This window comes from Tursiops truncatus, chromosome X (genome assembly GCF_011762595.2).
Source record: "Tursiops truncatus isolate mTurTru1 chromosome X, mTurTru1.mat.Y, whole genome shotgun sequence".
Taxonomy (NCBI): Eukaryota; Metazoa; Chordata; class Mammalia; order Artiodactyla; family Delphinidae; genus Tursiops; species Tursiops truncatus.
The window spans coordinates 91,414,665-91,435,752 of NC_047055.1; the positions used below are offsets into that span (position 1 = coordinate 91,414,665).

The 21,088-nt window shown below is 38.4% G+C and overlaps 1 long non-coding RNA gene across 2 annotated transcripts in view; it reads left to right on the forward strand.

The window, feature by feature from the left end:
* Positions 1–21,088, forward strand: part of LOC109551290 (uncharacterized) — a 422,401-nt gene that overhangs the window by 211,841 nt on the left and 189,472 nt on the right. For both annotated transcript variants that reach the window (XR_002178019.3, XR_012329402.1), the window contains one exon: positions 10,784–10,871. This is a non-coding gene — a long non-coding RNA (uncharacterized lncRNA). The remainder of the gene's footprint in view (positions 1–10,783; positions 10,872–21,088) is intronic.

Consider the following 21,088-nt stretch of genomic DNA (forward strand, 5'->3'; position numbering starts at 1 on the left):
GAAAACGAGGGCAGAAAATTAGGCCTTTAAATTACAAAGACTTCAGGTGATTATGGTGAGAAAATAAGCCCACTTATCCGGATGGTAGCAGGGAGGGCCATTTTTTATTTATAATCGACTGGAGACTGACAGTATTGTCAGTGTGTGGTGGGTTACTGTGTTTGATTAACTTCACAGATATAATGGCAGGATTTCTTTTTGTCCCAAATAAATGACTCAGGTAAAACAGATCGATACATAACAGTGAATTTCTCTTTGACCGTTGTGTACTCGATTATACTCAGCAGAGTTTGACTCACATTTTACCGGAATTTCAATATTCATTTACTGCTTATGCTGAATCGTGAGTATTTTCAATATAGAGTAAATGCTTTCAATAGGACTTCACAGTTTGACTGTGTATGAGTTTACAAAGCCAACGATTTTACAAATCTTAGAAAAACATCTGTCACTTCATGTCATTCTTTAGGGTAAGCTATACTCTGAGTAAATTTTAGTGTGATTTTCATTATTAATAATATTTTATATATGAGAAAAATGCTTTTCCTTGATAAATTCTAAATGTTTGTGAATTTAGTAACTTGACTGAAGATTATTTGAGTCATTGAGGGAATTATGCTTCAAGACACCTAGCTTTTCCCCACTTTGCTATTACCTTGAGCAACACAAATACGAATTCACTTCATTCTTGCCCTGGGTGTGTCTTCTGAATGGAAAGATTAAATGTGTAAGGTATAAATATGCTTAAATACAACAGAAATTGTTGTGTGCCTCAAGAGAAGTAAATATAAAGTACTTTGGGGGTTCAGTCGCTTCCAAAGTGATATTTGAATCAGATCTTGAAGAAAGCCTTTATGTCTTGATTTGTCATTCATGATTGTACGGATCTTAGAGATGAAGGCTGTACCTAGTTCTTCACAATGGGCTCTCAGACCTCAAAGGCTGGGGTGAGGCCAGAGAAGCCAGCTGAGGCTTCAACCTGAAAAACAAGACATCCCTCACTGGAAGTGGGTCAGGTGCTCACAGACAAGTGCAGACGGATGTGAGGGGGGAGACCAGTCAGACAGGGGAGCATAAGGTCAGGTGATAGGAGGTAGCAGAGCCAGTTGCTTGGGGGCAGGGAGGTAGCAGTGGGATACTCAGCAGACAGGCAGCCAGTGGTTTCAGAAGGTCTGCGACAGCAGATCTGGGACAAAAGGTGGGCAGAGATTCCATTGGAATAGAGGCAGCAGGGGTTTGGAAGGAAGCCAGCTCTCAATCACATGGCTGGGGTCCCTGGGCAAGGCCACAATTACTAGGACAACTGGAGAAAGCCAGCCTGAACCTCATCGTTGAGGGGACAGGGGTCTGTTCTGCAGTGGGAAGATCCCAGGCTCTGGTGCAGATTGGCACCATCACTTGGTTAAAATGCATAGCACAAGGCACATAGTAGGGCCTCAATAAATTAGAGACATCATCTTCATCAGATTTTTTTTTTTTTTTGCGGTAGACGGGCCTCTCACTGTTGTGGCCTCTCGCGTTGCGGAGCACAGGCTCCGGACGTGCAGGCTCAGCGGCCATGGCTCACGGGCCCAGCCGCTCCGCAGCATGTGGGATCTTCCCGGACCGGGGCACGAACCTGTGTCCCCTGCATCGGCAGGTGGACTCTCAACCACTGCGCCACCAGGGAAGCCCTTCATCAGATTTTTATCAAGATAGAGACCCAGGTTTAGAATTAAAGCAAAAGGTCAGAGCTGGACTCACAGTAAGTCTTATTTAATCAGAGTGTCTAAGAATGGAACTCAGATTCCTTAAATTTCCCCCAATTCATTACCTGTGTGACCACAGTCTCCTCAGCTGTACAATGGGGCTCACAGAATCTACCACGCAGGCTGATTGTGAAGATTCGACGCTGTCATGTATGGCAGCATCTCAGTGGGGTGTCTGGCAAGTTGTGCTTGACAAGCAGTAGCTGCTGCTGTTGTTATCATTAGCTCTGCTAGAACAATGCACAGTGAAATACCACTCACATTAAGAATGGGCCAGGTTTCCTCTCTCATTAAGGTTTAGGACTTTGCGGTAGGATGGATCTCCATCCTGTCTCCTCTACTCACATTCAGCCAGCACGCAGGAGGCTACATCTCAAAGTGGGGAATAAGGTGAACCTACAGGTAAGGCTGAAGTGGATCTCTCTCCTGGGAAATGGGCAAGAGGATCCCACATATACAGGCCATACCTTGAGAAGTTTCATGTTTCAACTGAAAGTCTACCATTTTGAAAACCATTTTTAGCCATCATTTCTATTTAGAATGGAAAATTCCAATGGATGGTTCAGTGAGTTGGAACCACTCACCATCTTGGCCTTCTTGGCAAGCTGCCTCCAGAAAACTCTGCTGGGTTCTCATAGATGAGTGGCACTCTTACTCATGAAAGCTACTTTGCAAATCTACAGTTAAAAAAACTGGTGAGTTATTCTTAGGAGTGGAGCCAGGTGGGTGATATGGAAGATGGCAACATGGGGAAAAATTTTTTCTGTTTGTAAAAATGTCACCGACAAGGTAAATACACAGAAGAAAATGTTGACCTAAAAGCCCTGTATGGGGGATAATAGTTACTCCATGAACATTATGACACTTAAAATACAAATATATTCTGGGTCCTCCCAGTTCAAAGCAAGCACATAATGATGTGACTCAAGGGGCTGGCTGGGTTCATTCAATTCTTTTCAAACACTTGTTGACCATCTTGTGTCAGGCACTGAATCAGAAGGTAGGCACCAAGAAATGATGGTGCTTGTGCTCAAGCAGCAGACAGGCAATTGTAATAGAGATGCTATCATATAAATATGAGACAAATGGCATAGAGCTCAGGGGGAGAAGCACCTAATCCACTAAGACAGTGAGCTGGTGAAGCAAGGCTTCCCAATGATGTGGCACCTGGCCTCGTAAAGTGCAAATAGCACCAGCTCTTGCTTGAGAGTTCTAGCCTGCACTTCCTAAAGGTCTGCCCCAGGGATTTCAGACTCACCAGGTTCCACAATCACGTAACTGCATAGGACAATTCTTTGCAATAAATTTCATATGCACACATCACATATGTGTATATATGTATATACACACACACACACACACATATACACATATGTGATGTGTGCGAATGAAATTTATTGCAAAGAATTATATACATATATGATTGCGTTTTTTTCTCTGGTGGAACCCTGATTGATACAATTACCAAGCCAGATTCCACTCTGGACAGCTGGAACTTAATTCTCTTGAGTTCTGAGAGCCATAGTAACACATGTGCCTCAGAATTTATTCTGCCTGAGGGGTAATGATGCTGGAGTGTTTCTACACCAGCTCTCATTAATCATTGCTTAGTTCCCTGGTGTTTTCACTCTGCCAAGCTTGTAGGCAGAGAGGACTTAGGAGGCCAGAGTGAGTTCGCAGGCAAAGAGGCACAGGAGCTGGCAGTGAGAAGCTGGACTGCATGTAAGGAAATGGTAAACTCCAAGGAGCTATTAGTGGCCCAGCAACACTACCTGCGACATCTCTGAAGGGAATAAAGTTTCAAGAGAGAAAATTTGTGGTAGAAAAGTGTTAAGGTAAGAAAGGAAATGCTTCCATTTCACAATGTTAATATACCCCCATCCTTGTCCCTGAACATTCCTGACGTGCCTCATACTCTACCCACCCCCCACTCCCACACACACTCAAATAATCACTCCTCTAAATTGTCTCAGGGGATCTGCACTGGCATCTGCAATTACCAGTGTCAAGAGTGACCAAGAGGGAATTCCCTGGCGGTTCAGTGGTTAGGACTCTGTGCTTCCACTGCAGGGGGCACGGGTTGGATCCTCGGTTGGGGAATTAAGATCCCGCATGCCGCGAGGCTCCGCCAAAAAAAAGAAAGGAGTGAGCAAGAGATACTGGTGATGGGGGCTGCCCCCTGCCTTCACACTCCAGGCATGTTACAACCTCTCTAATAAGGAAGAATGTAGAGGAGTCTTCCATGATAGATCATGAAATGCAGTTTACATTCTATGTACACAGAGGGGACTTACCAAAATGACGTATTTTAGCTTTTAAGATATTAAAAAATCCTCCTTGAAAGGCTGTCAGGCATGGTAATTCAGAGCATGGGTTTCAGATCCAGATTGCCTGGATTCAAATTCTAGTTGTGCCACTTACTGGTATTTTACCCTTGGCCAAGCAACTTTTAGGTCTTAGTTTCTTCATCTGTAAAATGTTTGCTGTGAAGATTAAATGAATTAATATATTCAAAGTGCTTAGAAGAGTGAGTGGCTTAGAGTAGTATGATATAAATGTGTTGTTAATAGAATTATTATTATTATTACTAGTATTGACTCATGCTTTCTTATGAAAGGTAGAGCTGGCTCGAGGGGACGTGTTGGAAAGGAAATTGATGAGTAGTAAATGAGATCATATCTTTAGAGCAATTAAGAAGTCATGAATACTGCAATTCTGTAATTAAGCGTTGTTAGATGGAGTACACACCACCCATTCCTGATATTTCGAAGTGAGAAAAGTGACCTTTCATTTGTTACTGACTTTTTTTTTTTAAAAACGGATGATCAGCATATATCAAGCTCTGGGTTGGCATTGATGATGATTAAGGAAGGAAACATTAAGCCCACACGTAATCCAGATCCACAGGCAGGTCTCAGCCCTTAAGCTCTCCACCTAAGGGTAGTCTCTAACTTACTGCCAAGTGCCAGAAATGACTCAGTACTAAAGATTGTGAGCTCTGAAATCAGACTGCTTAGGTTCAAATCCCAGTTCCACTCTTTGGTATCTGGGATCTTGGGTGAGTTGCTTAGCTTCTTTATGCTTCAGTATCCTTGTCTGTTAAATAAAGATGCAAACAGCACCAACCTCATGAACTTCATAAAGCAGGGGTCAGCCAACTATGGCTTGTGGGCCAAATTCAGTTTGCACCCTATTTTTGTAAATAAAGATTTATTGGAACACAGCATAATCTACATGTGTTTACTTTTCAGCTTTCAGAGCTGAATAGTGTGACAGAGATGTTATGGCTTACGAAACTGAAAGTAATTACCTGTCTGGCCATTTACAGAAAAAGTTTATCCACCCCTGACCTAAAGGAATAAAAAAGATAATGCACATAAATGTGTATCCCGGTTCCTGGCACATCATAAGTACTGAGTGAATATTAATGATTAACTTTGTCTATTGCCCAAAATGCAAGAACTATTCGCCGAGGCCTAAAATATACAGCTAATCTCCACAAGCAATATGGATCTGAATGAATTTCTGAGACGTTTGGAAAGTCAGCCTAATATCACTGTATGCCATCATTTTCCTGGTATTTAGTTATCTCACCCACTCATTCATTCACTGACTTGTTCTCTCCCGGTTGTGTTCACATACTTGGTATACCTAATAGGTTAGTGGGCCAGTAATCCATGGACATCTGCCTGATTGATATTTATGTGGGGAAGGGGCCAGAGGACATTCAGTACCTGGGGAGAGATACTGGAGCCAGTGTCAGGGTCTGTCCTATGGTCCTTGGTTTTGTGTTTGAGTCCTTTCGAGAGAAACTCTTCTTTCATATGACTGTGTGAGAGAGTAGAGCTTGTTCACCCCGCTTCCTTTCTCAGGAACAAATTAGGAAATAAAAGGAAGAGAAGGGCAGAGGGGCATTCCTCTATCAGCGTGGTGTGCACCTCATTCTGTAGGACTATAGCCTTGGAGGCATCAGGAGATGGTGCCCTGGCATCACTATTCATGCTGTCTGTCACCCACAGGGACGACAGGTGCAGTGTAGAAGGTCAAGGGGAAAGGCAATCTCCAGCAGACACTAACATGGCATCTTAGAGTGAAGAAACCTAAGAACTATTGAGAAACCCTGGGAATGCCCATAAACAGTTGGATGAAAATTTGAGGGCAAGGGCTTTTACCTTAAGCATATAGGTAGAAACTGGTAAAACTCAGGTTCTCAAATTCATTTGCATATGCACAAATTGGTGAGGCCTACTGCAACTCCATTGCATACTCATGACACACACAGGTATTGAGGACCCACTCTGCTTTACCTGCAGAAACCTTGGTTCAAAAGTATTTAAAGACCCCACTAAACCCTGAAAGGCCAAGAATAGCTATCTAGTCTTTGCCACCCTTACTGGTGGAAGAACTGGAAGGAAGCTTTAGCTCATCTTGTTCAATCTTCTTGTTTTACAGATGGGAAAACCAAGACTCAGAGGAAGTAGCATGCGTCGGTCCCCCAATTAGTTAGTGGGAGAGCCAGAAACACACACTAGGTTGAAAGTCTTGTTCTGAGATGGGAAAGGAGCAGCACTGGAACTGGTCCAGAACTGGTCAAGCAGAGTCTTCTCCTGCCCTAAAGGAGTAGGGACAAGCAGGCCCATTTCTACCATTTGTGGGGACCAGGTCAGGAGTACAAACGAAGGCCCGCAAACTATCTAAAATATAAATGTTATAAAGCAAGCTAGCAAAAAGCAAAATAAAATATATTTCATCCTCCTATCTTGACAAATATACTTTCATAAAAATCTGGAAATCCTGGTTCAAATTAGAGGGCTCAGACGCCTTGACTCCATGGACTTCTCACCTTGTGTAGTAGGGGACAGTTTGGGGAGGACTAGAATGGGACTGTCTAAAACTAGAGTTCCAGGTCAGGGGTTTCTCTTGCCAGGTTCTAAGCAGAGTACTGGTGCCCAGTGTGGTGGCAGAATTTTTTATTAGGACAAGAAGGAATCACACAAAACTATTTCCTAAAGCACATGTCGGTGAAATATAGCCCCGTGTCCCCCCCTAAATCCACCCTAGCTACCCGCCTCCTTTCCCATCTTGAATCCAGCTGAGCTAAAATGGAAGCAACAACTATTACAAAACATTTCAACTAATAGAGGCTCACGCTGGTAGGCAGGAGGTAACCTTCAGGAACATCTACTTTGCAGGGAAGCAGAGAATTTTGGAACCATATTGGGATAAATAATATGGGGTCCTGTAGACAGAAACCAATTAAGTCGAACCTCAGGTTGAGACTTCTCTAGTTGTCATCTCTACATAATAATCTCAATTCCGAGGCTCTCAGGGCCACCTGAGCCTCTGTAGTCTCATTTAAACTTAGAAAAGAAAAAGAAAAAATCCCTCCATTTTATTTGTACGGGAAGAAGGGAGAATAGAGTCTTTCTGTTCAGTTTTATAAACCTTTGACTCTTCCACAGAGCGCTTCTTTAGGTGGTTTGGTAATTTTCCTTACTTAACATTTAGCGATATTCTGTATTCTTTTAGCCATAGTAGTAGGGAGCTAATTAATCTTGAAAACATACCTCTTGTCCCAATTTCATTCTTATTTCTACCACTCCTTTCTGACTTTGTTTAGAGTGTCCTTGTTCCTATTCCTGTATCCAGAGAGAGGCAGTGTTCATCGTTCTTATGCTCTCAAAGTGCTTTTGCTTAAAATGGGAGCCAATTGCATTCACAGCAGAAGAAAATTATGGGCTTAAGTACTTTATACTTTCAACAACGCATCTTCGAGAATGTTTCTATTGATCAACTATGGAACTAGGACACTCAAGACCTTAATGCAGGTCAAGCATTTCCTGAGATAGTTTATCATGAAACTATTCAAAACCACACGTTCTTAGAAGTGATTTGGGAATCAGAAAGGTTTTATTAACTAGGTGATGTCAGTTGATAAGGAAAGAAAGGTGCACAGAGTTAAGAAATCTAAACGATGAAAATTGCGTAGACCTGTCTACCGTGGTCTTATATGTAATTCATCAAAATCCACAAATATTTCTCGAGAACCCTTTAAGTACTTGATGCAGATCAATAGTATCTTGATTTTCAAGGACAACGACTAATCAATGCAAAACTGGCAAACAGCTTGAGAAAAAAAATCAATTTCTGGTGCTAATGTGACCATATTTCTTAGTTGTCATTTCCAAGGTATGTGTTTTTGCTTGGCTCACCCGCTTACCAATTACGAATCATGTTTAGAATGCCATCAGTGCTTTTAAGGAAATCAGCTGGAGTTGGATTAACCTATCCTCATTATACAATTTGTCTTAAAAAAAAAAACTACCTAATGTCCCTGCCTTCAAGGGGGTTTTAGTATACATGAAAGGAAAAAATAAAGATAAAAAAATCCCACTACCCAAGAGGAGGGATTCTGGGAAGATGGCAGCCTGAGCACATGTTTTTTATTCCTATTTCCCTCAACTTCCTGCTGGAGTGAATCAAGCAGTAAGTTAAAGCTTATGTATGTATGTGTCTTTGGGTGGGAGCAGGGAAGGTGGTGTAGAGATGACCATGTTTTATTGTAGGTACCTGGAAGGGATCCTATACATCTGGAACCTTCAGGCTTCCCAGATGCCCTTGTAGAAACCAGGCTAGGAGGTGAAGGCGTTGTTGTTGCAGCCTGATTTCAATCACCAGGAGGGAGGAAACCATTTTCTCTGATGTAGCCTGGAGTAACGAGCTCTGATTCCAAGGCTCTCTGAGAGGGCAGATGGCAGAGTGTAGGGATCCCCTAAACCTGTGGAGGTCAGCCCTTTCTTCCTGCTCACCACCAAATCCCCGAGCCACTCTGCTGATCCCATGGATGTTGCTACCCGTGAGGGGGACTGCTGCTATGAACTGCTCCCGTTCCAGTACGCAAAAAAATGGCAGCCACTCAAAGCTCACACGTGGATAAGAGTCTTCAGGAGCTATCAGCCCAGTTGTTTCACCAGAGGTTAAACATGAAAAACTTCTAACCTCATTCTTCTGCAAAGCTACCATAGCCTGACAGGCCCCAATATCACTACTGGCAATGGTTCCCAGAGAGATTTCTCCACTTGCTGAAATGAGTGGACATGTGATTCACAGGTCAGTTAAGGGGACCTAGTAGTTCAAAGGAGAGGAGTTACAAAATTAGAAGAAAACTTAAAAAAAATCTGTGATGAGATTTCTTATGAAAAATAACGGAAATACAACAAAGAAATCATGAGAAAGCAAAAAGATGTGAGAAATTGAAAGAAAATGATTTGTGAATTTGAAGATTTCAAAGAAGTGAAAAAATGGAATCAACGCTGTAGAAAACTGAATGAGTGATTTGAAGTTCAAATATAGAAACTATCTCAAAAAGTGAAGCAAAACATGAAGAAATAGAAATCATGAGTAAAAAAAGGAAATACGTTATAGAACAAGCCAAGAGATTTTTGCTAAGAATAGGCATTCTAGGAAAGAAAGTAAAAAGTGAAGGAAAGGAAGCAATAATTCCAGAAATTTTAGAAGAAAACACTTATCTGAACTTTAAAAGTAATCAAGTTTTCGGATCCAAAATGATCGTTGGGTACCAGACAGGATTAAAGAAACAAAAGATACACTCCTAGAGATATATCTGGTGAAATTCTAGGGTAAAGTGTCTTGGAAACTTTCACACAGGAAAAAGAAAGTGAAAACAAAAGGGAAGATAATCAAAAGGAAAAATATTTCTTTTCTGCTATATATATAAAATTAGAAGTTAGGGTATCTCATTTATAAAATTTGGAGAGAAAAATATGGCAGCCCATGATCTCATTGTGTTATGAAGGCAATACTGACACATTTTTACACATGCAAGGGCCCAGGAAGTATGTTAACTATGCATCCTTTCTAAAGAAACTGAGGAAATTCTCCAGGCAAATTAAAATTAAATCAGAAATTTTTCCAAGATGAGAGAAATGAAATGTGTAAGAAACAATGGTGAGCAGTAACTTTCGGATCCTCTCTGCAGTTACCTCCATCTTGTCTTCATTTTCATTGCTATCACACTAATCCAGGCTATCATAATCTCTCACTAGATTGCTGCTTTCGTTGCCTCATAACTGTTGTCTGTGTATTCACCATGCTCTCATTCACTTTGGTCAGACTCATCTTTTTCAAAGGGTACTTTGATCATGCCACCTCCCCCACACTCCTAAAACCCTTCAGCATCTTATTGTTCTTAGTTTAAAAAGCTAAATTTTTAATGTTCTCCATGAAGATTTTGCATTGTATGACTCCACCTTACCTCCCCAACTGTATCATGTACCACTTCTGCCTTCCTTCACATGCGCTCTCCCACCATGGGGATTTTGTATGCTCTGAAGTTGTTCCTAGATCATTCTCTTTCCCCTTCTTCACTTGGTTGAACTCTTATTCATCCATTTTGAGAGAAGAGCCTTGAATAAGATTGCTCTCTGGAAGAGCAGTAATCAAGATTCAACTCAGAAGGGACAGAATTAATCAGCTATAGATATAATTCTTTTTTGTTTTATTTTGCATTATGGTTGAGGCAAAGGTATAAATTTCTGGATATGTGAGAAGATGGCTAGCCAAAGGAGGAAGCAAAGATGACAAGAGCAGATATTGTCTACAAATTAATGCCAGGCCTCAGATTGGGATGGGAAAGAAGTATGTCATTGAACTCTCTCTTAGAGTCTTAAATACATGTATGCACTGTCTAGAACTCCTTGGGACCAAGACATAAACTGAAATATGGGCTAGTTGATCATGAGTAGAAGAGGTTTTCTGTAGAAACATTTACTATAAAGTCTAGTGGGAGTGTCATGACATGGGGAAATATACAACATTAAAAAGAAAAAGGTCCATTGGTGTATTGGTTTTATATGGCTGTGAAACAAATTACTATATATTCAGTGGCTTACACAGGGTGTACAGGAGTTCTTTGTACTTTCTGACAACTTTCCTGTCATTGTGAATTAATTCCAAAAAATATTCTTAAAAATAAATTTGATCAGCCAAGCTCTGTTACTATGTTTGTTTTACAGATAAGAAAAAGAAGGCTTAGTAAAACGGAATGAAATGGGGTCATTTGTAGAGACATGGATGGACCTAGAGACTGTCATATGGAGTGAAGTAAGTCAGAAAGAGAAAAACAAATATCGTATATTAAAGCATATATGTGGAATCTAGAAAAATGGTACAGATGAACCTGTCTGCAAGGCAGAACTATAGACACGGATGTAGAGAACAAACGTATGGACACCAAGGGGGGAAGCGTGGGTGGGATGAATTGGGATGTTGGGATTGACATATTTACACTAATATGTATAAAATAGATAACTAATGACAACTTGCTGTATAGCACAGGGAACTCTACTTCGCTGTACAGTAGAAACTAACACAACATTGTAAAACAACTATACCCCAATAAAAAAAAGTTTTTAAAAGAAGAAAAACGAAGGCTTAGAGCAGCAAAGGAACTTGTCCCAAGCTACTCAGTTAGTAAGGGTTGGACTTCTGCCAGATGTCTGAGTAGGTGTGGAGAGTGAGGCAGAAATTGGCCTGTTAAGGATGACAGAATTTTCACAGCAGTCATGTGGCTGTCTTGCTCAGTTCTTTTCCTTCAGACTGCACACTAATGAGCTCCACTCAAAGAAGGTGCGCACATAAATAGAAATATTTCCATATGGCAGTGCTTTGTCATACTTCTGGCCACTCTCAGCTGTCATCCAAATGCAGACAATGCTGGAATACAGAATCAGTTGTATAAAAACTGATGTTGGGCTCCGTACATCTGAAGAAAGCAGGCGCCCAAAAGATGCAAAGGAAATGTTGAAGAAGAGGTTTGCCTTGCTACCTAAATCTCATGTGACAGTTAACAATGTAATCTCTGCTGACAATTAACAAGGGTTGTGTGTCTAAAAGCACTTGAAGACATGGTTGGACTCTGGACCCACCTAACGAAATCTTTGATTATTTCATGGAAAAAAGAGTGTGAGTAGGAGGAAGAAGTGGGGGCAATTTATCATTTAGAAGATGAAAGATTGGCATTTTGGGGGTTAGCATTATCATTCAACAAATATCTTCCACATCCCCTATGTTGCAAATGCAAAATAAGCAGCAAAAGGGAATATATAAAAAATAGTAAATCTTAGGGAAAAAACCTAGTTTTCCTTTTAATGAACACACGGAAATCATCAACTTTAATTTTCTCCCAAATGCCTTTCAGTTAACAGAGAGAGAACATAAAAATTATATGAAAAATCACTGGCTCATTAGGTAAATGATATATGCTGGACTTTCATGTTCTTAGACAGAAACTAATGTACTGGTAGCTTTTAAGGGATCTAAGAGTCATATTAAACATAAAAAAATCACGACATTGGTTCCCGTTTTGTCAAGACCGAATTGCTCTTCTGGTCATTTGTTGGTGTTCTGTCACTGCCACAGTGAACTGGCTTTGGGTTATTAACTGTATTTTCAAAAGTGAATTACCAGACTCGATTATGTGTATGGGGAGTAGCAAGAAAAAGTAAACAAGCTAAATATCAAAGGAGGGAACTCTTTTCCAATGGCTTTGATGGTGGCTTTTGATGGTGGCTTTGATGGTTATCTCACCTGTTTTCCCTCAAATTTTATTTATTATTTAAGCAATGTGAGAGGTGGACATTAGGGTTCTGTGGACCAAATGCTTGGATTTAGGCATATCTTGGTCCTTACACACAATCAAGTTCAGTAGTAGGAGCATTCTTATCCATAATTGTTGTGCAATGTTGTGCTTAGAAATTCGCTGATCTGCTAGTTCCAGAATTGTCTCTGATGCTCCTGACATCACACCGTGTATAAATCTCCTCTAATCGTGCTAAACCTCTCTTTCCTCTACTGTGAAATCCAAAAGGACTCAGTTACAGGCTGCCATGTCAGGACTCAGCATACCTACTTGTTAAAGGATCATCTTTTTATACTACTTGAGTGTTTTATGGTCACCCTCATAGATGTATAGTTTTTTTTTTTTTAAGGGGAAGGGAAGGTTCTCAGTTTTTAAAATTTATTTATTTATTTATTTTCAGCTACGTTGGGTCTTCGTTGCTGTGCGTGAGCTTTCTCTAGTTGTGGTGAGCAGGGGCTACTCTTCCTGTGGTGCGTGGGCTTCCTGTTGTGGTGGCTTCTCTTATTACAGAGCACGGGCTCTAGGCACGCGGGCTTCACTAATTGTGGCTCGTGGGCTCTAGAGCGCAGGCTCCATAGTTGTGGCGCATGGGCTTAGTTGCTTGTGGGATTCTCCTGGACCAGGGATTGAACCCGTGTCCTCTGCATTGGCAGGTGGATTCTTAACCACTGCACCACCACGGAAGTCCCAGTTTCTCATTTTGATTCTTTGTCTTTTGAAGCAATGTTTTCTTTTGCAACAGTGACAAAGCAATAACACACATCCTTACTTTCTCACTCACTAACACAAGATAATACATCTGAGAAATAGAGGAAGTAATTTAAGTTGAGCTGAAGAAGTCTGACCTCAAAAGCTAGAATAATTTTTTTCCTAAATAAATTTTTAAAATTCAATTAGGTGTGATTGATTTTCAAGTTTTGCCAAGAGTGGCATACATATGTTACTATTAATTATCTTTGGAAAGTACATTCAAGATTTCAGTGATATTCTGCTGTTTGACCTACAACAGCTGCTTTTAGCCTGTAACCCGATGTTCATCCAATTGTCATGTATAATAAAGTATTTCTTAGGAGCAAGGGTGTTTTTGTCCAGTTAGAGGAGAAATAAAATAACCTAAATGCTGAAATGCGTCTAACCCCCTGTCCCTCATTTCCTTGATCCTTGCAAACACCACCTCTCAAGCCTGGAGAGAATCAATGACTTCTGCTTCCGTGGAGAAAAAACTCAACCTGAGACTACAGGCAGTTTGGTTGAATGGTGTTTCTCATATCCAGGTGTACCCTGAATATAGCATTTATTTCTTTTTCCTTTTTCCCTTTCTGCTCATGGTTTGTCCTTTCTGTTTTCTTCTTGCTGTGAGAAAGCCAGCATTGAGAATTGTAATTCTCTAAAAGAAGGCAAGCATTTTTCAAGAAGGAGTTAATTAGTTCTTTTTTAAAAAATTATTTTATTTATTTATGGCTGTGTTGGGTCTTCATTGCTGCGCGCGGGCTTTCTCTAGTTGCAGCGAGTGGGGGCTACTCTTCGTTGTGGTGCGCGGGCTTCTCATTGAGGTGGCTTCTCTTGTTGCGGAGCACGGGCTCTAGGCGAGTGGACTTCAGTAGTTGTGGCACATGGGCTCAGTAGTTGTGGCTTGCGGGCTCTAGAGCGCAGACTCAGTAGTTGTGGCGCATGGGCTTAGTTGCTCCGCAGCATGTGGGATCTTCCCGGACCAGGGCTCGAACCCATGTCCCCTGCATTGGCAGGCGGATTCTTAACCACTGCACCACCAGGGAAGCCCAGGAGTTAATTAGTTCTAGTAACAGTTTTCATTAAACAAGAGGGGACGATGTTGCTTATTTAAGGAGAAGAAAAATTTAATAATAGAGATTTTTATAAAGCTCTTATTACTGTATGTAGCCTTTTAAAAAATGCCATCTGATAGGCCAAGATATCCAAGCAGGAGCAGAAACCATAAAGTCTGGGAAAGTACAAAAATGTCATATCCTCTTTGAGAGCCAGTTTTCTCATCTGTACTATGGAGATAGGAACTACCTCCATGGGTTGGTATGAAGCAGTCTGTGTGAGTAAATTAATTAATATAATTACAATACAGTTTCTTTATTTTAAAATGGGGATATATAAATAGAGTAGTCTACAGTATTTCTTCCTGAGCTTGAGTAGATATCCATTGAATTGAGATTGAATTCCATTAAATATACTTATGCCACATTATGCAAGTAAAGAAAATGTTACTATTCTGTTAGTGTTAGTAAATTGACTGTCAAGCTCTCTTCTAATTGGGATGGCATGTATATTGTTATTGGGACTATACATTGCCGGTAAAAAGCATCAAAGCTATGAACCAAAGCTTGGATCTGCAATCTGCCAGGGGAAATTAGGGAGTAGATAGCAGAATATGGGGACTCATAAGGAGATAAAAGAAATACACTTTATATATCATAGATTGGTTGAAGGCATAGGATTCCTTTAAAATTTTTAAGAATGTATCTTCACTCTTAGTGCTGTTTCTTAATGTTATTTAATATCCAATATGCCTCTTCTTCATATTAGATATTGTGTATTGACTAGATTAGATACCATATATAAAAAAGCTCTCTTGCATTCATTGTTCTATTCCTTTGCCTTATTCTCATAAGCCCCATTATACTTAATCTCAAAGATACCAGTGAAATTATATCGACTCTTACCATCTTTTAAAAATCTTTAAAGATTTTCCAGTATTTATTCAACTTAGGTTACAATAATCACTCCTGTTACTGTTAACTATTTGGGCTAAGTGGGAAGCTGGAAAGTCAGTATTAGGCCTTTTTCAGGCCTAAAATTGGACACAGGATACTTCTTTTCTGTAGGTTTTGGGCAAATGAGGTTTTCTTTTTTTGCTAGGTTGGGCCAATCAGATTCACACATCTCAAATTTTTCAAGACAGTCATGATTTAAAACATTTGTTTCCATTATTCTTATGAGTGAAATCATACTAACCAGGCCGTGTGTCCCAGTTGTGATATCAAGAGTTTATTTATTCCACATATATTTTTGAGTACCCATTATGTGCCAAATCATAGGGTACCTATTCTTTGTAAAGAAATAACCCAGAATTATGTTTTTAATGTAATTAATCAATTAAATAATCAACTAATTAAAATAATTAAATAAAAATCAATCAAAATAATCAATAAATTAGTATAATAAATTATTAAACAATAATGTAATTAATAAATAAAATGATTCATTAGTAGATTGTTATAAATAAAATAATTATAAATAAATATAGTATAAATAAAAGATAGTATAAAGTATAGTATACATTATAAATAACATAATACACATATAATGTAAACTATAAATCAAATAATCCATTGTTATAATAAATTATAAAATAATAATGTAATTAACTAATACAATAATCCACCTAACAAACATATGTAGGTAGTTCACAACGTTCCAGTGGTGAGCAAAGCAGACGCATTTCTTGCCCTAGTGAAGCTTTCATTCAAGCAGGGCAGTATGCCCTGTCCATCCCACTGACATTCTGTGTTTCAGAATAATGATTGTCCATGTTTGGCTTCTGTGTTTAAGTGGCTGTTTCTTTTCTGTGCTCTTAGGTTTTACTACTTTTTGCCTGTATCTCCAGGGGTTAGAGCTGAAGTCCTACTCAGTAGATTAATTAAAATATATCATTGGATCTGCTTCTTTTGGCTTCTCTTCAGTATTTTAAGTTTTTTATAAAAACGGTTTTATAAAGCCAATTTACTTCTCTTTTTTTACTCTCCAGATTTATACCATATAAACACTATAAAAAAAGATGCCTCTCCTAAAATGGAGTGAGAACAAAGATAATGGAAAGTCTGGAGTGAATGAAAATGATTTCATTTTTCTTAGCTTCTTTCTCATATTTTTCTCTTGTTGGATTTTTTAAAAGAGCTATTAAAAAGCTCTTTCTGTACACATTCACCTTCTCACTTGCGCTTCTGCCCTTGGCAAACCTGGTGTGTTTTTCCACTGTCCCACACCCACATATATTTATGTGCAGAAAGAATGATATCATATTGAGATAAATCCTTTCTGCTGGACATCATGGCCCAATGATTCATTCCATCTCCCACAATTAGCTATTCAAGGAAATTGTCATTGCTTGCTTTCTGAATGTTTTTAAAGAATTTTTAACTGTCTGTTTCTGGGAAATCAGTGGGGTTTTTTCACATTTTTAAGTTCTTAAATTTGAGGTGGAAGTAATATTTTAGGTTGAGTCCCTCAGAAGCAGATTATGAGATGAGGATTCATGTGCAAGGGATTAATTAAGGACATGCTGCCAGAAGAAACCAGTTAAGAACTGGGGGAAGCAGGGCAGGGAGTGTGAAGAGGGCAAGTAAAGATACAATTTCAGATTTCAAAGCCCCATCAAGAGAAGCTGATCGCCAAGGGGAACTCTGAGGAGTGTGCTGTTCCTTAGAAGTTGTCCAGACAGGAACAAGGGGTCTGGGCTTTCATACTTTTTCAAAAGCTAGTTATTGGCCAAAGACCCTCCTGGGGAGGTGGGTAGGGAAGTAAGCTCCAGGCAATAAAGCAGTTTGCAACAAAGTGATTTCAGTAACCCAAGGGCAGTCCCCCAAGGTGTCTCAGGTGTCCAATATTGGAAGCAAAATGATCTCGAAGCAGAAGTTTGCCCAGAATGATAAAAAGAATCGAGGGAATCTGAGAGGATCATCAGTGTCTACTACAGGAAGCATTTAACATAAATGAACGTTTTTCAACACAAAAAATAAAGCCCGCCCACCATCCTGTCTGGCATCATATCTTACTTTGTGGTTGCTCAAAAATATTTGTTGTTTTTGCTTTAAAGTATTATAAACCAATGATTTATTCACAGAGATGAATATTGTGACTTCACCTTTTATCAGTTTGCCTTATTTTTACACTCAACTTGGATGGACCACTAATAAGGGTAATGCAGATTAGTTCACACGTTATCCTTATTTCCAAGTCTGCCATAGAAACTTGCAGCAAAAGTTAATATTTAGAGCGAACTTTATGTGAGTGGAGTTTTCAGAACCGTTCTTCAGAGGGGGTGGCCTTTGGGCTAATTACAGAGGTCATTCCATTTCCCTTTGTCCTCAGTAGTACTATACATATAAAAGCAAATTTATATTAACATCAAGAACAGCCTTGAAAAGAAATTAGGTCACCAATAAACATCCAAATGGGCTCATGCAGAAATGGAAAAAGTCCTATGAAGCATGCTTTGATTTGTAGTAAGCTCTGTGGTAGGTATGGTAATTAATTGTGTGTACACATCTTACATCTTATTAAAGGCCACCAGGAAAAATCACCTTCTCTGCCACTAACCCCCTTTCCTAAGTTATTGCTCAACAAACAGCAGCAGGAGGGACCTCAAACTGTGGCACATTGTCTCTGATTTGCCATATCATATGTACAGCTCTCAAAAACCAATAGACAAATTTTTATTAGACCTCCCTGAAAGGACAATAAACTCAATGTTATCATCAGTTGGTAAGTTATCTAATTAGGTTGCTGATTATTTAGAATATTGTCAGTTTAATCTATTAATTCCTTTAGATCCTGACTTAGATGATTTCCTTAAATAAGCAGTCCAAGGACTTTATGAATAAAGGTATATGTTTCTTTCTAAGGCTTTCCATTTTAGTCCAATATTTATGATATAAGATAAAACTCATAATCACATAGCAACTCAGTTATTCCCAGTCTTTCTTTGGCACGGATGTCTCTAGAAAACTGCTTTGAAATTAATGGCCTCAATTTTCTGATAGTTATTAAAAGTGATGCCTTTTGAGAAAGATGACTGTTGCCAAATTTTTGAGACTTGCAACTCAGTCAGGAAATAATTTAATTTTAATTGTAGGTCATACTGAGATTTAGAGGAAATTTCAAACATTTGAGTAGGCACCAGTAACTAAAATTTAAGAGAAGAATAACTACAGGCAAATCACCTGAGAGCAAGCTGAGCTCTCTAATTCTCTTACTGATATAGTCCTGAAACACATTGCAGAATGCAGAATAAATCATATAAAAGTACAATGCATTCCTGGCATAAACAACAGTTTGCCATGGTATATAATTTTCAAAAATATAGTTTGGCTTTGGACTCTGTTTGCTAATGTTTTATTTCTGTTTGCTAATGTATTATTTTATGTTTATATTCATAAGTGATATTGGTCCAATAATTTTTTATGGGACCGGTGTTAAACTTGCTTCATAAAAATAACTTGGAAAATTTCCTTCATTTTAAATGCATTTCTCATTAGGATTATCTGGTCTCTAAAAGTTTAGTAAAATTGCTCTGTGAAATCATCTGAGCTAGGTGCTTTTATGAGAAGTAATTTCTTGATAACTTTTTCTATTTCAATTATAGAAATTGGTCTGTTTAAGCTTTCTGTCTCTACTGGGTCATTTTTTTGTAAACTGTATTTTTATAAAAAATGATTTAATCTACCTTTTTCAGATTTATTTGCAAAGAGGTATACAAAGTAGATTCTTACAATATGTTTCCTCTGTATCAGTAATTTCCCTCTTGTTATTTGCTTATCTGTTTGCTTCTTCCCTTTTTGATTAAATTAGCTAGTGATTTATCTAATTTTTGGATTTTCTCAAAGATGTAGGATTTTTTTTTTTAAAGAAGATGTTGGGGGTAGGAGTTATTAATTAATTTATTTATTTTTGCTGTGTTGGGTCTTCGTTTCTGTGCGAGGGCTTTCTCTAGTTGTGGTGAGCGGGGGCCACTCTTCATCGTGGTGCGCGGGCCTCTCATTATCGCGGCCTCTCTTGCTGCGGAGCACAGGCTCCAGACGCGCAGGCTCAGTAGTTGTGGCTCACGGGCCTAGTTGCTCCGCGGCATGTGGGATCCTCCCAGACCAGGGCTCGAACCCGTGTCCCCTGCATTGGCAGGCAGACTCTCAACCACTGCGCCACTGGGGAAGCCCCAAAGATGTAGGATTTTGATTTATTAATTTAACCTACTATTTTCCTGTTCTCTACTAATTTCTAATTTAATCTTTAATATTGCCTTACTTTGCTTTGGTTTACTTTGCTTTTCTTACCTTTTAATTAATGTATTTTCATTATTTTATTTTTATTGATGTAGATGTTTAGTATTATAAAGTTTCTTCTGATCACTGCTTTAAATGTGCCTAATAAGTTCTGTTATGTAGTGTTTTCATTACCATTACTTTCCAAAGTTTCTGTAATTTTTTGTGTGTTTACTTTTCATCAAGATTTAATAAGAAGGTTTTAAATTTCCAGATGAAAGGCTTGTTTTGTTCTGTTTGTGGCTCGTATTTTAATTTCTAGTTTTATTGTAATGTGATCGTACAGTATTGTTTGTTTAATACTTGTACTTTGTGAAACCAACTGATGTTTTGGAATAGTGTCCTAATATACCATCAATTCTTGAAAAAGATCTAGTGTGCTTGAGAATAAGTTACATTTTCTATTGTCAGGGTATGATGTGCAGTATATCTTATTGCTTTTTTTGTTTAGATCTTTTAGATATATATATCTAAAGTACATTTACTTATTTATGGTCCACTTTATGTGTTTTGTACTGAGAGTGTTGTGTTAGTCTCCTATTAATTGTGCATTTCTATTTATTTCTCCTTGCATTTCTTATAGTTCTTGCCCTGTATACGTGATTATTATATTATTTGGTACATAGATATTCATAACTATTATATCTTTAATTTGCATTGTGACTTTCACCTTTATAAAGAATCTCTCGCTGTTTCATTCATGGCTTTTGGGCCTGAATTCTAATTTGGTAAAAAGATTGTAACATTATATTTTCTTATTTTTTCATTTGTGTGGTAAATTTTTGTCCATCCCTTTAAATTGTTAGGTTTGTTTTATGTGCCTATTTGAAAATCTTTTTTTAACAGGTAAATTTAGTTTATTCACATTTATTGACATGACTGATATCTTTCAACATTATTAATTTATACTATAACTTTTATTTTTATTTTGTTATATTTACTTTGTTTTACTCTTTTCTGTTGATTTTTTTCTGCTTTGCGTTACTGTTTTTGTATTTAGGAAATTTGAGCTTTTCTTTTACTGTCTACATTTGTATTTATATCTTTCATAGTGACCCCATTTTATAATAAATTTTTTTCTCTTTTTCCCATATCAGTCTAGCCAGAAGTATATCTATTTCACTAATCTTTTCCAAAAAAAGCTTTTTCTTTGGCAATACTATCTGTTTAGTTTCCATTTCATTAATTTCTATTCTTAAGTTTATTATTTAGTTTCTTCCGTTCTTTGCATTTATTCTATTGTTTCCATTTTCATGAGTCAAAGAAAACTCATATTTCTAAGCTTTATATTACAGTTTTCTAATCAATGATTTTAAGGCTATGTAAGCAAATTTAATATCTGATAGCCACCAGTCATTGCACATATTTGGATATACCTAAAGCCAGACCTAAGACACAAGTCTTAGTTGTCATTATTGACGGTCATTTTTAACTATAATAATAGGCAAACTGTGCCAGCGTGAAAATAGGTGAAGCCAGGTTATCTTTAACTAATTTTAGCATTTAAATTCTGAATTAACCAGGAATATCATTTCAAGATGATGTAAAATATAGCTGACCGATGCTCTCTGAAAAAAAAAAAGACTTCTTCCTAAATGAATTATTTCCTTATTGGA